The sequence below is a fragment of the Miniopterus schreibersii genome (genome assembly GCF_964146895.1).
Source record: "Miniopterus schreibersii genome assembly, chromosome: 3".
In the NCBI taxonomy this organism is placed as follows: domain Eukaryota; kingdom Metazoa; phylum Chordata; class Mammalia; order Chiroptera; family Miniopteridae; genus Miniopterus; species Miniopterus schreibersii.
Window position 1 is genome coordinate 51,693,224 of NC_138103.1, and position 22,112 is coordinate 51,715,335.

Genomic DNA, 22,112 nt, shown 5'->3' on the forward strand with positions numbered 1-22,112 from the left:
GGTGGCGTGTGACCTCTAAACTAGGTTATGAAAAGCATTGACGTTTCTTGGGTTGTCACTCCAGGGGGAGCCAGCTTCCATGTCTTAAAGACATTCAAGCAGCCCTGTGGAGAGGTCCATGGGGAAGGTAACTTAGGCCTCCCATTGAAAGCCAGCATTTGTCAGCCCCGTGAATGAGCCACTTAGGAAGCAAATCTTCTATCCTCAGTCAAATCTTCAATAGCCTGGCCAACATCTGACTGCAACCTCATGAGAGACTGAGCCAGATTCACTTACACAGGCCCCTTCCAAAGTCCTAACCCACAGTAACAGGGATAAGTAGTAATGTTTGTTGTTATTTTAAGTCACTAAATTATAGAGTGATATGCTAAGCCGAAAAGATAGCTAATGCAAATATGATATATATTTTTACTCCTAGGCTAGGAAGCTGTAAAGAGAGAGTTTGGATAAGACTTGAATTGCTGTAAGTAAAGGGTAAGATTTGATAGGCGCTGAGGCAATGGGAAACCTTTCTTGAAAGAGGGATGAACATTAACAAAGGCAGAGAGGCAGATTCATCTGTGTTCAAAGGGATAGATTTGTCTACGATGTTGAGTGTAAGAGGAGAACTGAGAAATTAGGTGGGATAGATCAGCAAGGCCCAGGTTATTGGGGTCTTTATGGCCAATTTTAGGCAGAAGATAATAGAACAAATAACTGATTTTCCAGAATATTATTTCATCTAGTGATTGGGAGTTGAATGAAGTACAGATATATCTTGGAGATATTGTGAGTTCAGTTCCAGATCACCACAATAAAGTGAGTGTTGCAGTAAAGCAAGTCATAATCTTTTTGATGGTGGAGGGTCTTGCCTTCAATTTGTAAAAAATGAAACATCTGTGAAGTGCAATAAAATGAGGCTTGCAGGTAGAGGCAAGAAGAATGAAGCAAATTGTTTGAATAATTGAATAATTATACATAGTTAATCTGAATGAACTAATAAACATCTGTCTTTTCAAATGTGACTTTATAAGATGAACTGCAACATTAAACATTACTTGCAAATTTTTTATTTAGATTTTCATTCATTCATTAACAAAATATATATTTATTTATTTATTTATTTATTTATTTATTTATTTATGTATTAAATATATGTTTATTGATTTAAAAGAGAGGAAAGGAGAGGGAGAGAGAGAGATAGAAATATCAATGATAAAAGTCATTGATCGGCTGCCTCCTGCATGCCCCCCACTGGGTATGGGGCCCTCAACCTGGGCACGGGCCCTGACAGGAATTCAAACCATGACCTCCTGGATCCTAGGTCGATGCTCAGCTGCTGAGCCACACCTGGGCAGGCTTGAGTACTTATTTTAGAAGTTAGGCACACATAAAAATTGATGTTTAATTCAACAAACATTACCATAATAAATTTTTCTCTACATGATATTGGTAACATAGGGGCAATTATTAAATAAAATAGTTGAAATTATTTATTGTCCTTTAAATTTATAGATACAAATTTTAAGAAAATAAAATATTCCTCCCACATAATTTTTATCTTTCAGTGATTTTGTTGTTTGTTAGTTTATGCTTTGAAAGTGCAAGCAGATGTTGTCTATGGAGGGACACTTTTTACCATGAGGATAGGCACTGAATTAAATTATAGGCCTGGCCAGATGACCTTATTTACTGGGATTGGAGAAGGAGAGATTAGTTATTAATTACTTTTATCTTTATTCAACTGCATCTCATAGTCTTCTTTCTTATCTCTGTCTCCTACCTTACTGTTTATCTCAAGAACTCATCTCTGTGGGGGAAAATCCCTCAATATTTGTGTCTGTAACTAACAAACAGTTACCTGATTCTATAGTTATGAATCAAAAGTAATATACCACACACCAAAACATAAAACACCTGTACCAACTTTCATTTACATGCACACTGTTAATCTCTATTGCCATAAACCTCATAGTTCCACTAAAGTGTAAAGTATCCAATTTTGGAATTGTAAGGAATTTCTGGAGGAAAGGATATATCTAACAACCACTCAGGTCTAATTGTTATCATTATTCTAATTTTTATGGCATTAAAAAAAACCGTAAAGCCTGTAACCCAATAAAAGTCTATTAAAATCAATTTAGAGTGTTATGACAAGCCTTTTAAAAATGAAATAAAATAGTATTTAACAGAAAATATCCTAAATGTATTGCACATCATAAGAGTAAATGCTATTTTATAAAACTTGATTCCAGTTTTATACGTTTATGTATGTATGAGTCACAGCAAAAAATAACCTCTTGTCATTGTACATTTAAAAAAACTTTTGAAAGCTACTGATATTTGGGAATATAAATTCCAAAGTTTAAGAAGGTATCCCAGTATAATAATATTTTGCTGGATAATTTTTTTCTCTCCAAATCAGAAATACTATTTCACACTACCTTAAGTTGTCTCTCTTCTCAGTTTTTGGGGGATGGGAGAGGGGACCTACCTTATCAATTATTTACACACTGACATTTTTGATGTTCAGCTGCTGCTATGCATTTGAGGTGTGACAATGAAAAAATCACTCCTCGTTTTGTAGACTGCGAAGAACGTCGCTATGTGCTTCACGGGGAGCAAGCACTGCGAAGGTCCCCCTTCCCGCTGTTAGCTGTCGGGGGTGCCAGCCTCTTCCACCGCAGCCTAGCAAAGGTGATTCTCCATCGAGGCTTCTGAATGACTAGATAAAGTCAGTGTATATATTTTTCTTAATCTCCTCTCTTTGCAGTTGAAATTCTAAAGATAATAAACTTGCCTCGTAAATCTTCCCATGGATCAACTTGGGAAAAATCTCAAGGACTTTCTCTCCCTGTGTTATTTATTGTGCTAAGGCCAAAGGTTGTCGGTGCCTTTCAATCGAGGATTTTCTTTGTGCATATTCAGATTATTCAATGTATGTTTTAGATATTGATATGTCTTCATTTGAAGACAAAAGGACATGTTCTGCACAAAAATAAGCAGATATACCAGGGTTTGCATGGTTGTGTTTTAACCATACAATTAAGTTGTTTGGATGGAAAGCAGTTTAGTGTGGTGCAGCAGAGAATATTGGAACTCAGGAGTGGGGCTGGTTTCAGATTTGCTACTCTTTAGTTGCATGACTTTAGATAACTGTCTTAATTTGTTTTAACCTCAATGTTCTCACCTAGGGAAATAAAGAGCACATCCTACAAAACCTGAAGTTGTCTCTGAGCTCTCCAGTTTCACAAATCTACCGTGCTACAACCAGAAAGTTAAGTTAAACTGGAGAGTTGAATGTGATAATTCAGGTAAAAATACGAAAGAAAAAAACAAGGTGGAGAACTTGATTTATGCATTCATTAAATATATACTGAGTATTGAGGTGCTGGGCTAGTGCTGTGTGTGTGCATGTGTGTGTGCGCGTGTGTTTTGAGTGCAGTAGGAATCTTAAAAAGAGACTTACAGTCCAGTTGAGGGAAATTGGGTGTGTACATGAGTAAGCCTCCCTGACAATGGCTCTCAATTTTTAGGAAATTAACTAGGCAATTGAGCTATAATTCATTTTATCTTTTAAGACAGCACTTGATGTTCTGAGATAAATGGCTCAATCTAAAGTTACTTCAGAGTGAAATAATTTTACTGCATATCAGAACATCACAATTTGTAGGCAAAAGACTTGCCAAGTTCATAAGAATGTGTGGATGTACCTGTTTAAAAAGTCTGTGGTTAGGCCAAAAACTCTATTCCCTGGACCTGCCTTACCTGAAAACAAATAAACCAATTCTAACCCATGGCCGATAATAATAATTTATAAAACAGGTGGTAGAGTTAAACACAGAGATTAGAGAAAGATGTTAATCAAATTCACAGTGGCACGCTTTTACAAGAAGGAAGCAAGGACTGCTGGGTTCTGCTAGGCAATTTTTTAGCTTTGATTAGTGATGCTACCAGGCAACATTTTCTAGTCCCATATAGCATATTACAAATCCATATCTTCACACAGGCTCCTCCCATTCAGATTGCAAACTGTTTACAGTGTCCTCATTTCTGAGGCAGCCAGGCACAAAAATAGATTTTCCCAGTTCATGTTTTAGTTTTTCTTAAATGTTTCAGTAAAAGATAAAAAGAAACCTTTAGTACAACTGTTGTTGATTTAGTATACCAGCACTAAGCAGATTTGCCACAGAAATAAGCAGGAGATGCTTCTGAATATAGGTGGATATTTATCATACAGTCCATATATTAAGGCAGAGGAACATGGAAAGAGGAACATGGGTCTAGGGCATAAGTGGAACACTGAAGGCTTTTTTTTTTTTTTTCAGGAAGAAAGGGACATGATTAGATTCATGTTTTTTAGAAAGGTGATCTGGAATGAGAAAGGAGAATGGGAAAATGATATTAAAATAGGTTAATTTCAATAATCCATGTGAATGACCATCAAGATTTGTGGGAGGATGTTTCTCTCTCTCTCTCTCCCCTTTCCTCTCTCTGAAATCAATAAAGATATATTTAAAAAAAAACAACAAAACATTTGTGGGAGGGGAAGAGAGTGGGAATCAGTCATTGGGTGACTGGCTGAATATGACGAGTGAGAGATAAGCTAACCTCAAATACTAAGCTGGGTGCCCGGAGCATGGTGGTGTCAATGACTAAACTTTGTTCTGAGAGGAGAAAGAAAAGATATAAGCTTATTTTCCTATCTTTTTATTTTCAAACATTTTAAACCTACAGAAAGGTTGCAAGAATAAACTATTCTTGACTAGTTTCACCCATTGTTGCCATTTTGCCCTTGCGATACCTCTCTCTCTTTTTCTTTCCCCCTCTTTTTAGTCACTTCACCCCTCGATATTTTGGCATATATCTCCTAATAGCCAGACCATTCTCCTACATATCCAAAATACAATTACCACTCTCAAGAAATTTAAAATTTATTACGATTATTATCTAATAAACAATCTATACACATTTTCCCAATATTCCCAATAATGTCTTTCATAGCCTTTGTTTTGCTGGAAGAACATCCATTTTGGGATTCCGGTATAGAGCTAGGTCACTCATTTATGATTATAAATGTAGATTTGAGAGTCACTCATTAGCATGGAAGTATATTATTAAGCCAATTGCATAGGTTAAATTACTCTGGGAAGATATAGTAAAAAGTGAGGTTAATCAAAAACAAAACATTTATGTTTCCATCTCTCTAGTAGTGGGTAGGCCTTCCGAGAAGGAAGGTAAGAGAGAGGGGGGTGAGGGCGAAAGTAACCCCTCTCTGTACCTTATTTTTCTTTTCATATAACCTTTTATTACTCTTTTAGCTGCTCCCTTTCAGAAATGTCTTCTTTCAAAAGTTATTATACCTGTCATCTTGGATACAAAGTGACTAACACAATCTCATGAGTTGACTCAAATTTGCATATAGTAATGTTGGTAGGTCCACATTTTGTAGGCTTATGCAAAGAGTGATAGAATATAATTTCAAAGTAAAAATTAACTGATAGGCAGAAAAAAAGTACTTTTTGGCTTGGTGTATCTGAGAAGTAGTGGGTAGACCTTCTGAGAAGGTGGGTAAAAGAGAGGAGGGCAAGGGCAAAAGTAACCCCTCTCTGTACCTTATCAATGAGCATCTGGCTTTGTGATTTATTCTGAACTCGATATCAAGCACTGTGCTCTAAACTAGAAGGCATAGTTCCATTCAGTCTGTAACCAATAAAATAATCTCTTTTAATTTTATTTTCTTGGTTTGTGACTTTAGGTATTCAAAAATCCTGATAAAACTTGAAAAAATTTAAAAAAACTGTCAATAATGGGATTCTACTAGTTTATGAGACAGACTAGATCTTTATGTCCATTTTTATTTTTTAGAAAATTATATCTGTACCTAGTGAGAATTTCAAACATTGCCAAGGGGAATATATCAAAACAAATACCTGCTTCTTATCTCTACTCCTCTAGTTTCCTCTCCAAATCAACCAGTTTTCAAATTCTTGTGTATACATATTCAGAGATATTCAAGTCTTGTCAGGTAGGTTTATACATGTCTATACCTCTTTTTTTTTTTTTTTTTTTTTTTTTTACCTGTTTAGTAGCATATGATTCTTCTGTGCACTTTGTTTTTTATAATTATTATTAATTTATTTTTATTGTTGAAAGTATTACATATGTTCCCCCCTTTTCCCTCATTGACCCTTCTACCCCATCCATATCAGTATAAGTATATAATTCATGGAAGAGTTTTATGGTATTCCATTATACACCTGCACCATGAATCCTTTAACTGGTTTCCTACTGATGGATACCTTGGAGTGCATACCAACTGGTAAACAATGTTTTAAAGTTTAAAGTTGTGTTCTGGCCAGGTTGGTTAGTTGGTTAGAGCATCATCCTGATACACCAAGGCTGTGAGTTCGATCTCCCATCAGGGCACATACAAGAAGCAACCAATGAATGCATAAGTAAGTGGAACTACAAGTCAGTGTTTCTCTCTCAAATCAATAAGTAATTTTTTTTTTTTTAAAGTTTAAAGTTGTGAAAATGGAACATAACTTTAAAAGTCTTTAGGTGAATTACACAAAACACCAAAACACCACAAGGTGGAGATACCAGATCATAGAAGTCCATCTCTGTGTTTGATTCTTTACATTCTGTGTGGTTGTGAGTCTGTTGTACTGTGTTTTTGTGCTATTCTCTGTGTCCTTTCACATTGTCTAAGTTTCTTTCTATCTGCACAGGCACATTTCTATTCACTGATCCCTTCTCGGTATTTCCCTACTAGGTGGATGTACTTTAGAGTTTAAGTGCGGAATAGTGGAAAGCATGGTGAGTGGAACTGGGACAGAGATCTGATTCTGCCACTAACCAGATCCCATCTTTACATCTTTTCTTTTTACATCTAAAGCCATCAGTTTTCCCATTTGTTGAGCAAAATAATTTCTAAAGCTCTCTTTCCTATCATTCTATTTATTCATTCTTGTATTTACATAACTGTTTATTCAGTCATCGAATAAACTGTATTGAGTATTTACTACTTACCAGGTATTGTGAAGCACTAGTAGAAATGGGAGAAGATTATAGAACTACATGAAATGTTTTCTAGTTTTGACTCAGGCTAGTTGAGAACACAGATGAACAAATAACTACATTGTAAAGAGTAGTAGAATATGCCATGGCCAATACAACTCTTCTATATAAGGGTTATTTGAGTTGATTATTTTGAGAAAGAGCAGACACAGGATGAACTCTGAAAACAGAGTATAAATTAGCCTTTTGTAAGGGAAATTAATGTTTGTAAAGGAAATCTCCATTTGTAAGGGTGTCTGCCTATTTGTATTAAGAGAAGGGTGACTAAATCACAAGAGACTCTTATCAATGGAGAAGGCACAGACTTAAATTTGCATAGCAAACCTTACCCTTGTTTTCCCACGCTTTTTCTGGTAACCTCTCATAACTGGCCTTCCACCCTATCCTCCCTGACCACCAAACACCCATCTTTTTCTTTCTTTTGTATTTAGCGGAAGGCGATTTGGTTTAGGCCACCTTAGGAAGTTACTGATTTTTCTATGAGTATTTCCTATGTACACACGAGGTATGCATGTTAATAAACTTCTGTTATTTTTCTCTTGTTAATCTGTCTTTTATTATGGATCAGGGTTGTCTCAGCCAAGAACTCATAAACATAGAGGGAGAATTATTTTTTCTTCCCCAGAACTGCATATAATTACAGTTACTAAATGGAGTTTTAAGCTCTTGCTTCCTAATTTAAAAAGTGGAGTAGTGAATAATTATATGCTTCTTTATAAAATTTGCTTTTTCTTATTGTAATCAACCTAATATTTTCTGATGACTATTTGCCCTCAAGAAAAACAAACAAAAAAATTTCTGATTATATTATTTCCCCCCAAAAAAGTGCTCAGCTCAGGACTTTGCATACCAGACAGCTTAATATTTTTGAGTTTTTATTCAAATATTAATATTTTTAGTTTTTATTCAAATATTATAATTCATATGCTTGATCATTTGTCGCAGCAGGTGAATATCTCATCCCGATTAGTAAGGGATAGGTGATGAACAAGGCACGGGTTGAATCACAGACCAGCCACGAGGAAGAGACTTGGTCCGTCTCTGACCAAGGCAAGGTGAGAAAATGAGATCTGGAGCTCACTTAGGTTCCCAACTATGTAAGAGTACAGGGGCAAGAAGCCAGAATTGTAAAGAGGAAAACACCATCTTTATGGAAACAGTAGAATGTAATGTCTCCTTGGAGTCCTGCTGTATTTCAGAATAAGTATGGAGGATCTGTTCAGAGCCATGTGCATGCTTCTAAAGTGGAGAACAGCCCCGCTCTCCCCCCAAAAATGTGCCACTTTGGCACGTGGCTTATTTTGAGCTGGAGACAAGCAAGGCCCAAATGACTGAGGAAGAGCATCTTACCTCCTTCTTAACTGACCCCAGAATTTAAATAGAGGACCTGGTTCAGATAGAGAACTATCACCAGAGATAACTACAAAGAGTATGGGCTAGGTCTTATAAGCTGGGGGGAGCTCAGCAGGGCTTGTTTGTTTAAATTTCTCTGTGTCCCATTGTCTGGGCATAGGCAATATCTGTTTACCAAACATTGCTCTTCTCATCTTCCTGTGAATTGTCTTTCTTCCCTTTGTAGCCCCAGACACCTTCCCCCCTTCTTAGCTCAGGATGACTTATAAGCTCAATTGCCTGACTGTCAGAGAGCATCCCATGTCTATGTGAGGCACCTGTATGTATGAAATTAAATTTGTTTTTCCACTGTTAATCTGAGTTATGTCAATTTCATTATTAGACCAGCCAAAAGAACCTAGAAAGGTAGAGTAAAATTTTTCTCTCTTACATTTCTCTTTCATTAATGCGTGCTTACTAACCAATATTAGAGTTTTTTAAAAGTATTTTTAAATGGTAGCTATTTAATTGAAAAATTAACATTTGCAAATGAGAAACAATGTTACCCAGTTTATAAAAAGGTGTTGATAACTGAAATTAGTAGAATGACATTTAACAGTCATTGGCTGAACTGTCATTAATATTTTAATTCATATAGTTTTTAAAAATTTATCTTTATTGTTGAAAGTATTACAGGTGTCCCCTCTTTTTTTTCCCCATTGACCCCCTCTACCCCACACCCAGCCTCCACCCTATTAATTCATACAGTTCTTATTTGTTGTTGTTATTTAGTTTTGTTTTTCTCCTATGGAAAAGGAAGCACCATGAAAATGACCTGCCAAGTTTCAAGGCTGTATTTACTTTTGTGAGCAATATGACTAATCAAGTTAAAAGTGAAATTACATTAATTCATGTATCCAGTTGAAAGAACAAAAGTAAAATTTGCATTTTATAATAATTAAATTTAAATTATAACATTTATTTTATAGAGCTGAGTCAAATAAGCTTTTTGAGCCTCAGTTTTCTCATGTGTAAAGTGGAAGTAATAAGAGTAATATAACTAATTCTGTGGTACGCAGTTACATAGACATGAGCAGAGCAAAGATGCTAGGCCAGTACAGAAGGTCACCAGGGCAGAAAGCCCTCAGTACCTAGAAAGGGGAAAAACTGGGCTGGTACCTCACCCCCAGGGTGACCTTTTTTCCCCTAGCATATCACTGGTCATGTGATTCAGACCCTCCCCTGACCTTTCCTCCCCTGACATGTTGCTAGTCATGTGGGTCAGACCCCCTTAGAAGGAGAACAAACAAGGGGGCTGGAGAATAGTCCTTAAACGTTAAGACTCCAGGGCAATGAGGTTCTGACTTGCATCAAATACATCTAGGCCTCAGTTGTGTTTCAGCTCCAGGCCCAGAAAAGCAGCAAAACCAGATAAGCAACATCATGGCTGACATCAGGACCAGCTGCATTGACTAATGACCCCTTGCCCTGGTGCCAACCAATCAATGGAGACCACAATCTGAAAGGACACACCCGGAAAGCTGATGAATAGTCTGTTGGGATTCTCCCTTGAGACCTCCAGATAAATGCCTTCAAGAGGGAGGATCCAGTGTGGCTCTATGGAGCAAGGCCGAGCCTTTTCTCAGGGGCATTTTTTCTTGTCCTCTCTTTCTCCTAAGCTCTAAGCCCCCTCTTCCCCCCCTTTTTTTTTTTGCTTCTGTAACTTGTTTACTCAGCCTGTATCTTTTACAGCTCACTTTTTCTACCTCTGTGACTTTATAAATAAACTTTCTCTTATAGTTTGAGTCTTGGCTCTGAATTCTTTCTTAGCCAGACTCAAGTACCAAAGTTGCTGAAAAATGGTCTGGCCTGACTCCACCAGTCTAACACCTGGTACTGTTTTTGCCGCCAACAATTTCAGTGCGTAGAAATAAAAATAAGTAATAAATAGCTTTAAGTTTCAAGATTTGCATAAATTAGAGTTTAGATGCATTACTCTGTTGAGAACAGCTGAAAGAATTCTTTCTAAAGCTTATTTCTGAGGAAGGAGAAATCCATTATCTCTGCTAAAGGAACACTGGGGGAAGGCTCTGAGCATATTGGAAAATTATCTACACTTTCTTTTTAACACAAATTACATATATTTGATCAAAACTAGGAAATACTTTTGTATGTATTATATTGCAAAGATGCCTTTAAACATAAATTTTAAATATAATTTCATAAAAATCAATCCTCAACTATGTATACAATTTTTCCAAATTTCCCCAGCTCTTTCTCGCCTTAACAAAAGATAGGACTGAGATGCTTATTAGAAACTGACAGATTCAGAAAGCAGCCTTGTTCAGAAGCTCTCTCAAGCTTAGCAACAAAAACCTTAACACAAAAAAATCTTCTGAAGTGATTCCCATCTCTTTTTTAATGTTTATTAATTTGACCCACCTTTGCCTGGATTCTGAACTTTACCCAGTGGTGTTCCTTCCTTCTGCCTCACTAGTCCCTGCCTTCTTCCCTCTTTCTTGTTTTGCCTACCTTTCTCCCTCCTGCAGTGAAAAGAGCAGTATGGAACTTCCCTCTAGAGACCTTCCACCTCAAACGACCATATGGGTTTAATGTATAATGCATGAGAAGCAGCGTGAGCTGCAGATGATTCAAAAGAAAAGCCTTCGAGGCTGGGCTCAGGAGGCATTCTTCAATAATAATTAGAAAATCAAATAGCATCTTACTGTTGTTCTAGTCATTTCATTGCAGTGTAATAACCCTGGCTCAAACAGTGCTGGAGAGTAATATATTGCTATAATACAACCTTCTCAATACAATTATTGTGCAAATGCACTTACTCATTAGTAATGGGTTCACCGTCCTCAGAATTTCCAGCTTAAACCTGACTGGAAATGTGAATTTTCTATGAACACTTCTCTAACTTGAGCTGTATCACTAAGGTCTCTGGCAGGCAAAATAATGTGCAGTTTAATTTGGATGTTAATTTTCAGTATTTTATAGTAAGGGACTCTTTTGGGAGAGGCAGTATAGGGCAAGACTTTGGCATGGTTTTGAGGCTAATGACATCAATTTTTGATAGAATCCTTTCCCTTTTCTTCTGGCACAGAAATAATATTTGAAATTAAGACTTGACTTTCCTTTACCATTAAATTCAAAAATTTTGCATGTAGTCAGGGTTAAAAAAAACAAACCAAGAAGAAGTAGAATACAGAAATATTTATTGGATACTTGATATGTGTGACAGGTACCAGGATGTACCACCTCAAAATATGTTTTTTGTTGTATGGATTATTTTGAGCTAAAGACCATTGAGAACCAATGGTTGTAGGTAAACTTCTTAAAAACAGGGCACACGTTTTTCTTCTGTAAAGGAAATTTCCATTTGTAAAGATGTCTCCTTTTCCCCAGCACGAGGAAGAGGGACACTCTTATCAAGAAGGTGGGACTTAAATTTACAAACAGACTTTATTAAAAAACCTTTGTTTACCATGCTTTTCTGGTCATATTCTCTTAACTGGACTCCTCATCTTAGAAGACACAACACTCTTTTCCTTTGTTTAGCCCAAGGTGGTATATAAATTCTTTGGGTGCTCCCTTTTGATACACATATTAATAAACTTCTTTTTGTTTTCCTCTTGTTAATCTGTCTTTGCCAATCTAATTTATAGGACCCTAGCTGAAAAACCTATGATGGGTAGAAGACAAGATTTTTTCCTCCGCTACATGTGTAAAGAACTCTTTAGTAAGTTTGGGAGGAAGGGAGGGAAGGAGGGAGGGAGAGGCTTCATTTTTTATGTCTTCATGGACAGTTCTGAAATTCTTCGGAAAACTTTGCAGGAGGTGCATTATTTATTTGAAGAAATTAGTCAAGGAGTTTGCAAATGTGAAAAAGATAATCCTGATATATTACAATACAGGGGATAATTCATCTCTTTTACACGGGAGCTGTAGTCAAGGCTCTTCGAGTATTTTATATATGAAGATATATGCATAATTACTTCATAAGTTTCCAGGACAAAGGCATTTATAGGAATTGTAAGTGCAATTATAGGAATATTCTATAAAGGTGAGAAGACATTTAAAAAATCACTGTTTATTTTAAGTTGGAAGGAAATTTAGATGGCACAGAATTACAGAATCATTGAATTTAACCTCATATAAGACTCTAGATAGTAGACATCCTGGTCCTCTTATTTTGCATATGAGAGAACTGAGAACCAGGTTATCAACCACACACTTACTATATGGGCTCCTTTAGGTAAACATTCAACCTCTATAGATTATTGTTAGGTACCACACAGACCTAATTAAATATCTATATGTAAAAAAAATGGATGTGAAAGTGATGGGAAAAGTGCAGGAGAATATTTTTGTGATTTAGGAACAGAACTTCTAAACTGTAAAGCATAGAGGAAAACTGATCATATTTTTATCAGAATAAATGACCTGTTCAATGAAGGACATCACAGACAAAAATAATGCAGATAACAGAATGGCAGAAGGGGGAAAATGTTTGTAATATCTCAAAGTGACTAAGGGTTAATATCTAGAATATAAAAGGACTTTTTGCAAATTATCAAGAAGAGGCCAGAAACCTCAATGAAAAATGGCATAAGATTTAACAGCAATTTTTAAAGAGGAAGCTCAAGAAGTTAACAAAGAGATGCTCAAATTCATATGCAGTACTAAAAATGCAAATAAAAGAATAAGCTGCCATTTTATACCTATACTTCTGATAATAATTAGAAAGGTAGGTAGTGCCAACTATTGTCAGGGTTGTAGGGATAGAATAGTCCACATTTATTGCTGGTGGGAGATAAAATTGATGTAGTCATTCAGAAGAGTGATCTGAGCTGACTTTCTCTAAATAAATTTTCTCATACATTATATCTAAACTATTCCTTTCCTCAATATATATAAAATCCAAGGAACTCCTCACATAGATCCATTAAGGACTTGTATAAGGATGTTCATTGCTGCATTATTTGTGATGGTGGGCGTAGAAACAACCTGGACATCCATCACTGGGAGAACAGATAATAGAATGTGGGGGGTGTACACCCTGGAATACTATGTACTGGTTAGAAACAACACATTTTGTTCATGTAGCAAATATAGATGAGATGAATCTTAAAAACATAGTGCTTAGTGAAATAAATAAGAATCTAAGTAACATACAAATTTATTTATCTAAATGAATCCATATATTTAATTTCATTATTTGAATTCATTCATTCAAAACACATTTAAAAATCACATTTTTATAATGAAGTACAAACAAACAAAAAAATGCATTGAACAGAATGGAATGGCTGCCTGGAGACAGAACAGTGAATGTGAGGCAGGTAAAGGAATAAAAGGAAATAAATAAATAAAACAAAAGAGGCTTTTTTTTTATAGTCTAACGTTAATAACATGTCATGAACTATGGAGCCTGATTAATTCAGTTCTCTGCACCTAAGGGTCAAGGGAAAAAGATATCTCATAACAATGACCTTGGAAGAGCCTGAAGGGCCTTTTGAATCAAGCAAGAAATCATAAATGTGTTTAGTATCAGTGACATTTTATTATACCCTAAATAAATGGCATTAGAATAATGTGTGTGACTATAGAGAATGTATTTTAAATTATTTGAAAACGTTCAAGCTAATCCAATATTCTGGTGAATTGTGAAGTTTTCGTAAATAGGTAGATTTAGAAAGAAAAAAGATACAAAGCTTGCTAATGATGTGCTGAACATTTATTCTTTCCACTTCACTGCAATATTCACTGCTTTGCACCTCTAACTTTATGTAGGAACTCTCTGCTTTTTATTATGTTGTAGGTAATAGGCCAAAATCTATCGCATTTTGTCTTTTTTGTATCTTTGTCATTGCTTTTTTAAGAAAACATTATTAAATAGAATTTTTTTCTAAATGACTTTCTACCAGGAGCAGAAGCAAAAGCCTGTGGTTAATGGGCAGAATGAATGAAGAATGGGCTCAGTGGGTAAGTAACCTATGGGAGTTGCACAGGGAGCCCCATGCTCAGAAGGGACTTGGGCTTGTTTTAATGCTCTGCAACAGCCATTTTGAAACTCTTAATGATTTTTTTTTAAATAAGGGGTCTCATATTATGTAGTGGGCTCTCAAATTATGTAGCCAGTCCTGCATAAACAGATGCAGAAATAATTTGATTTGAAAGTAACTTATTGAACATCTCTGATGTAATAAGCACTATGCTAGAGGCTGGCAATTGAAAGGTAAATAAGAAATTTCTCCCCCTTTGAAGAGCTCACCATAACAAGGGAGATACACATAGGAACAACTAATTTACAGAGCAATATATATTCAGAATTGTGAAAGCCTACTTCACAGGAACATATTTTTGTTTGTTTGGGAGATGTGGGGATTGCAAATAACAAAGGGGTTAGAAATATTTGTTCCACACTGATGCATGGAATTAAATGGCTATCAGAATTACTTCATTTAAAACACAATGGAAATAAATCATTCTTATCCAGAAATGTCCTGCAGTTTCATTTGGAAATAACACTTAATATTATTTAGAGCAGAATCTCTGAAATGCCAAACTATTTAGCTTTTGCTTTTTAACTAAGCAGTAATTTCATAACAAAAACTGGGTCCAATTTCACTGGCTTCATAGTGTGCTTTGTTGATCATGTCCTCAGTTCATTTCATTTTTAATTTCTAATTTTGGATTTTTTCTTCCATGCTTTCATAAATTAACCTCATAAGCTTTTCTTTGTTTGCAAATCTGATTTCTAAAGTTCTGATAGTCAAGAGCTTAAATACTTTTTTTTTCCTTTAGCTCTAGTGAATTTGCAACACTATCTTTTAGTTCTACCATTAACTCTCACTAATTTGTGCAGCAGCTACAGAATGACACAGCTTTTCTCTAATTCTTCTCCTGTAGCTAAGTTCTGTTGGGGTTTGAAAACCTCTCCAGGATGGAATGCATTTTATCTACAGTCCAGCTGGATGTAGCAATCATTTCAAACCACTGAGAAAACAAATTTGCTTTGAGAAAGAGAAGCAACGAATCAAAGGAAGCTTAGAATCTGTTCTTAGGTTCAACCTCATTGGGTTATCTTGGTATAAAACTGTTGACATCTACCTCATTCCTCTAATTTTTGCTATATTTCTAATTGATGTTAGCTAAGTTTTTTGTTTTTTGTTTTAATTACTGAGGTATATTTTACCAACAATAAACATTTCCAGTGATCTATATTTGTTGGGGAAGGTGCAATTTTCCTCTGGCGTCATTTTCTTTAACTTTGTTTAGCATTTCTAATAGGTCTGGTAAAGAGATAGTTTTTTAGTTTTCTTTATCTAAAAATATCTTTGCTGTCATTCTTGAAGGATATTTTCACTTGATGTAGAATTCTGAGTTCCAGTTTTGTTCTTTCAGTACATTAAAAATGTTGTTTCCTATCTTCCAGCCTTCATGCTTTCTGAGGAAAGCTTGTAATCATTCAAGTCTTTGTTTCCCTGTATGTACCATTGTTTCTTTTTTTTAAAAAATTATTTATTGGTGTGACATTGGTTAATAGCATATAGGTTTCAAGTGTACATTTCTATGATACACGATCTGTATATTGCACTGTGTGCCCACCACCTAAAGTCAAACCATTTTCTGTGACCATATATTAGGCTCCCTCAACTGCTCCACCCCCAGCCCCCTCCCCTCTGGTAACCAACACACAAATATCTGTGTCCATGAGTTTCAGTTTTATGTCCCACATATGAGTGAAATCATATGGTTCTTAGCTTTTTCTGACTAACTTTTTCACTTAGCATAATATTCTCAAGGTCCATCATGTTGTTGCAAATGGCAGTATTTCATATTGCAACCAAAAGAATGAAATATCTAGGAATAAACTTAACAAAGGATGTGAAAGACCTATACTGCATCCTGAAAACTACAAAGCATTGTTAAAAGAGATTGAAAAAGACACAACAAAATGGAAAGATATTCCATATTCGTGGATTAGAAGAAACAACATAGTTAAAATGGCTATATTACACAAAGTAATATACAGACAATGCAATCTCTATAAAAATCCCAATGTCATTTTTTAAAGAAATAGAACAAAAACATCAAATTTGTAAGGAAGCAAAAAAGACCTCAAATAGCCAAGGCAATCCAGAGAAAAAAAGAATGAAGTGGGAGGTATCACACTTCCTGACCTCAAATTATACTACAGATTTATGATAATCAAAACAGCATGGTATTGGCAGAAAAACAGACACACAGGTCAATGGAACAGAATTGAGAGCCCAGAAATAGAAACATGTATAGGGCAGATAATTTTTGCCAAAGGAGCCAAAAATACACACTGAAGTAAAGAAAGCCTGTACTACTCTTTCTCACTCTTTTAAAAAATCTCCCTTTATCTTTGGTTTTCAATAACTTGACTTTAATGTACCTAGACATGGTTTTCTTCATATTTGTGCCTGTCTAGGGATTTGAACTTCTTGGATTTATAAATTTATATCTTTACCTAACTTGGGAAAATGTTAGACATTTTTTTCTTTGAATTTTCTTTTACTATACCCCTCACTTCTCCTTCTGTGACTTTTTTTTATTGCTTCACAGAAGGAGAAGTGAGGGGTATAGTAAAAGTGGGGCTTTTTATTTTTTGTAACTTTCCTATTTATTAGAATATATTTCTTTTAATTATTCTCATGTCCACAAATTATTTCTTCTGTCATCTTTATTTTGCTATAAGGTTCTTCCAGTGAATTTAAAAATTTTATCTGTTGTATTTTTCCAATTCAAAAATTTACATCTGCTTTTTTTATGCTTTTCATTTCTTTATTTCCCAACCCTTATTTCATTATGTGAATATTTTCCTTTATCTCTTTGAGTGTAATTATAATAGTTGCGTTAAGTCTTTGTGTGATAATTCCAACATTTGGGTTATCTCAAGTTTGGACCCTTTGCAACTTGGTCACATTTTTCTGGGTCTTTGTATGTTAAGTAATTTTGGATTGTATCTTGGGTGTTGTGAATATTATACTCTGGAGACTCTGCAATCTGTTATATATTCTAAAGAGTGTTTATATTTACTGATGAGTATATGCCTGTGAAGAAACAGCCCAAGAATAGAAAAAACACTAGAAAGAATTAGAGAGCATGGTGTCTGTTGCCTGTGAAGGGTTTAAATAGTGCTTTTTCCTATCAGTCAGAATGGAAAACCTTGTAATTCATGGGACAATGAATAGAGTACTCAAAAGGGTCTCACCTCACTCAGAAATAAGAAATGATTAGCTCTAGACTGCCCATCCACTTGTCTCATCTATTAAATTTTAAAAACAAAATGCATAAAGAAACACTATGTAAAGGCAAACTCTTTCAAAGTTAGTTAATTGTGCTCTAAGGAGACTAGAATATTTGTAGGAGTAAAAAATATCTAGTTCAATAAGGTAAAACTACAAGTCTGACATCCATTGAAATATTACCAGGCATGCAAAGAAGCACAAAAATATGACCCAAAATGAGGAGAAAAAAAAAATCAGTCAAAATCATCCTAAAACTGACGCAGATGTTAGAATTAGTGGGAAAGAACATTAAAATGGTGTTTATCATTGTAGTCCATCCTCAAAAATTTAAGTAGAAGCATGGAATATATAAAACAGTCTGGAGTCAAGCTTCTAGAAATGACAACTAGAATGCCTGATATGAAAAATATAGGAACAGCAGATGAGACATTGCAGAAGAAATAATTACTAAGTTTGAAGACATAGCAATAGACGTTATCCAAAATGAAACAAGAAAAAACACAGATTTATGGAGCTCCCTCTATGTTTCTCATTCTTCTCAGATACTCTGCCCTGCAAACGCTAGCCTCCTTGGTCTCCCCTATGTTCTCAATCCCACCTCTTCAACTCAGGGAATCTTCTACCTTAGTTATTCCTCTCTGGGCCAAGGCCTAGAAACTCTCTCAAAATAGGAATCTGAGGTAATCATAGTGATTATCTTGTTTCCCATATCTCTCCCACTGCCTGAGGGCTAGTGTCTTGAAAAGCTATTTGTTAATGTAATTTGTCCAGTTTTCTTATTGTTTCAGGTGATGAGGTAAATCTAGTCTCGGTTATCACATATTGAACAGAATTAGAAGTAAATTACATGGTATTACTGCCCCACCCCCAACATGGAAATGTTTGTAATTGTGAGTTCAGTGAGTCAAGTTTAGTATATTTTCTGTACCACTATAGTAACAATAACCACTTATTACATGAACATCCTCAGATAGCAGAATTTTGGCTACGTAAAACCTAGCTAGGCAAGAAGAACCAGGCCCCTTTCTCTATAGATAAAAACTGAATGTCATTCTGGAACAGTTTTGTAAAGAATCACTAGGAACACTGTTTTATAAAGGATCATTTCAGCTATGTAAAGGCAAATGAACTAGAAGCATCCTGGTTCAACGGATGTCTTTCCTGAACAACTGTTGGATTGTGCATGTAAACCAAAGAGGTAGAACCTAGGGATTCCTGGGGACATTCCTGTGGCCTCTGTAGGAATCTACACTATCAAAGGCAGCCTTGCAGCACTAAGAAAGGTCATGCATGTTAGGTAGGTGGGTTCAGCATGAAAAGTAAAATCATGTGGCAGCAACAGAAGAAATGACAACAAAAATTAGGGCCCATCAGTGACTGGGTTTTAATCTCTGGTTTAGTCCCTTCAGAATTCATACACAGGGTTGAGAATTGGATTATCATTCTCTTAAATGAGGGATCATATTTTTCTATTATTTTGAAGAATGTCTTAATTTCTTTTAAAGAAATGAAAGAATGATGAGTATTCTAGTGAAGTGTATAATACTGTGTATGTACTATAATGTACTTTGTGCAGATGTATAAATCCACTAAAAAAAAAAGAGTTCTAGCCTAAAAGAAATGGTGAGTGTATTTTTGAGAAAATTTTGTTCTATTTCATTGGAATAATTTTCTTGCGGTTGTGTTGATTGGATGAGTCAAGGACAGAAATACACTTATGCTCTCCAAAGTTATAGGATGTATTTCAAGGACATGTGGGGAAGTAAAGAAGCAAGAAGAGGAGTTTAAAATATCATCTTTAACAAAAGAGTAGTACTCACTTCTTGGATAAGTGGATCCATACTCTATTGCTCTCCTGATCACTTTCTTGTAATGTCTCTAATTTGGGCACCATTGTTATTATCCAGTACAGGGCATGCTTACTGCTTAGGATTTTCTTCCTATTGGCTCACCGTCAGCTAGCTACCATAGTCACTAACTGTGATTCACTTAGTTGAGATCATAGATCAGAATACTGAATCCCAAGTTACAAAGCATGGTTGCTTAAAGAGAAGAAGGTAAGTGTGACTAATTTTTCAGATGCAAGTTGGGGACTGGTAGACCTTCAATCTTTCTTAAATACAAGGCTATACCTATCTACCTTCATTGCTGATTTAGTAAGAGAAGGGAAACTAATAAAACTTTAGAAAGTCATGGATATTTGGGGTTTAATATTTTATAAGGCATGTTCATCTGTGAGACCATCTTTCTGTCCTTGTAATTCTGACCGTGCAAATATTAGCCATATGACCATAGTCAAATCATTTTACTTCCTCACTTATAAAATAGGTCCAATGCTATCTGTCTTAGGGAGTTTTTGTGAGGATGAAGTGAGTTAACAGTGAGTACTTAGTAAGTATTTGCTATTATTGTTATTATTATTATCACCAGGTAAGTTTGGGAAATGTATTTTAAGCTTTCTTACAATCATCCCAGAATTAGTGATTTTTCCATAAGTTTGTAAAGTTTATAAAAACAAATCTCTATATTTAATATGTATGCATATATTTCACACATATTTTAACATATGTATTTACATTTATATGTGAATACATACAAATATATGTATTTATTTTCTATATTTTCCCCTTCCCAGAATTATTATGGAGGACTTTAAAAAAAGGAAGAGACTGTGCTTTCTTAATATATTCCTAGTGCATAACATAGTGTTTGAAATATAGTAGGTGTTTGATGCATAGTTATTGAGCTGAAGTGAATTTTACTGAAATGGAGAGGAAAGAATGTTTTGAGTCAATTTTTTCCTGCTGTAGAGGCAGCTATCCTATGGTGCATTGAATAAGAACTTAGAAACAGCAATTCTGCTTTCGAGCCTTTTGCTTACCAGCTCTCTGTCACTAAGCCATCATTCAATCTCTCTGAGCTCCAGCTTCCTCCTCATCATAGTGGGGATCTAATACCTTACAGAAGCATATGGTAGTAGGGATTAAAATGAAATTAAATGTATATGGATCTACCCACATGTTAGGTATGATTACTGTTATTTTGTTACCACCTATTGCCCTTTCTTTTGAATTCCAATTTTCTGGAAGATGTAAGGAAATGTTGAGAGCTTCTAAATAGTATTTCTCAACTATCCAGGGCCTAGTAATCCCTCACTCAGAGGACTTTCTTGCCTTCTCTCATCTACCTGATATGTGGTCTATCGCTTCCTGGGTCTAACCCTCCAAACGTGACTCAGTGCAGCTGAGATCAGCCATTTCTAGAGTTTACATTTCTCCTCTTCCCTCTTTACCACCTAATTTTATGTCTTTCTCTTTGAAACCAACACAGACCCAAAGAGATGTGAACAATCATTTTGTGGTCATTAGTTTATATAGCTCCTGCCTTACCTCGCAACACAGTCTCTTTGTCCAGCCTGGGGCAGACAGACCTCGCTTCATTTCAACCTGGGTACTGCATGTGGAATGAAAGGTGCATCCTGAGTGACATCTGGCCTCATCACAAAGAGAACCACTGGATATCTAGGCAGTTACGAACGCCACACAGAGGAGCAGGGTCTTTTTATGGCAATGTTCTTTTGGTCACTCTCTAATGTGGTTTTTATCGCACATTATTTTTCTCAGTTGTAATTCATTTAAGCCTTTCCTACTATGAAAAGATTAACCCTGGTGGCGTACATTTTTAAGTACTGCAGTGTGAGAGGAAAACTGAGGAATGCTAGACTTCTGAAACTTTGAACCAAGAAAACAAAAGAAACCATTTTACTCTTATATATTGCAAATCACTTCTCTGTTTCAGAACACAGTACTTTTTTTGCAATTCATTTTGGAAACTAATTTGGTTGATTGTTGTTACTCTGAAATTACCTGATAAATTTTCTGCTCATTGATTTAAGAATATTGTCATCTTGCCTGCAGACTGGTCTGGAAGTTTGCAAGGCAGACAGAAGAGTTGGATAAAAATGGTCACTTAGGCAGTAGAAGTAAAGTGTTTCTAACCGCAGTAGTTCTTGACTCTGACAGATGCCTATTCTTTCTTGAGTAACTTGAGACCCTGCTTGCAACTTCTAGACCTAAGTGCACATTAAATTTATGGCTACCGCAAGGTCCATCTTGAAGGGCCAATAACTTCCCTAGAAGTTGAAGGGAAATGATTTTCTGCTCTTTTCTTTGTTTTAGAAAATAATTTAATTTAGAGCTCTCTGGTAAGGCTCACACTAATTAAGGTAGAGGAATGGAATCTTATCCTAGATATAAGACAAATGAGACAATCAATAAAATCTCCTGATTAATTTTTAGAAATTAAATTAATAATTTATTTGGCACTAAGTAAACATAACAATAAATAATATATTTCTATATATCAGTGTCAGCATTAAGCAGGATTTTGCAATGTTAACTTTTTAATAAATGAATTTTTCTAAAAAGATGG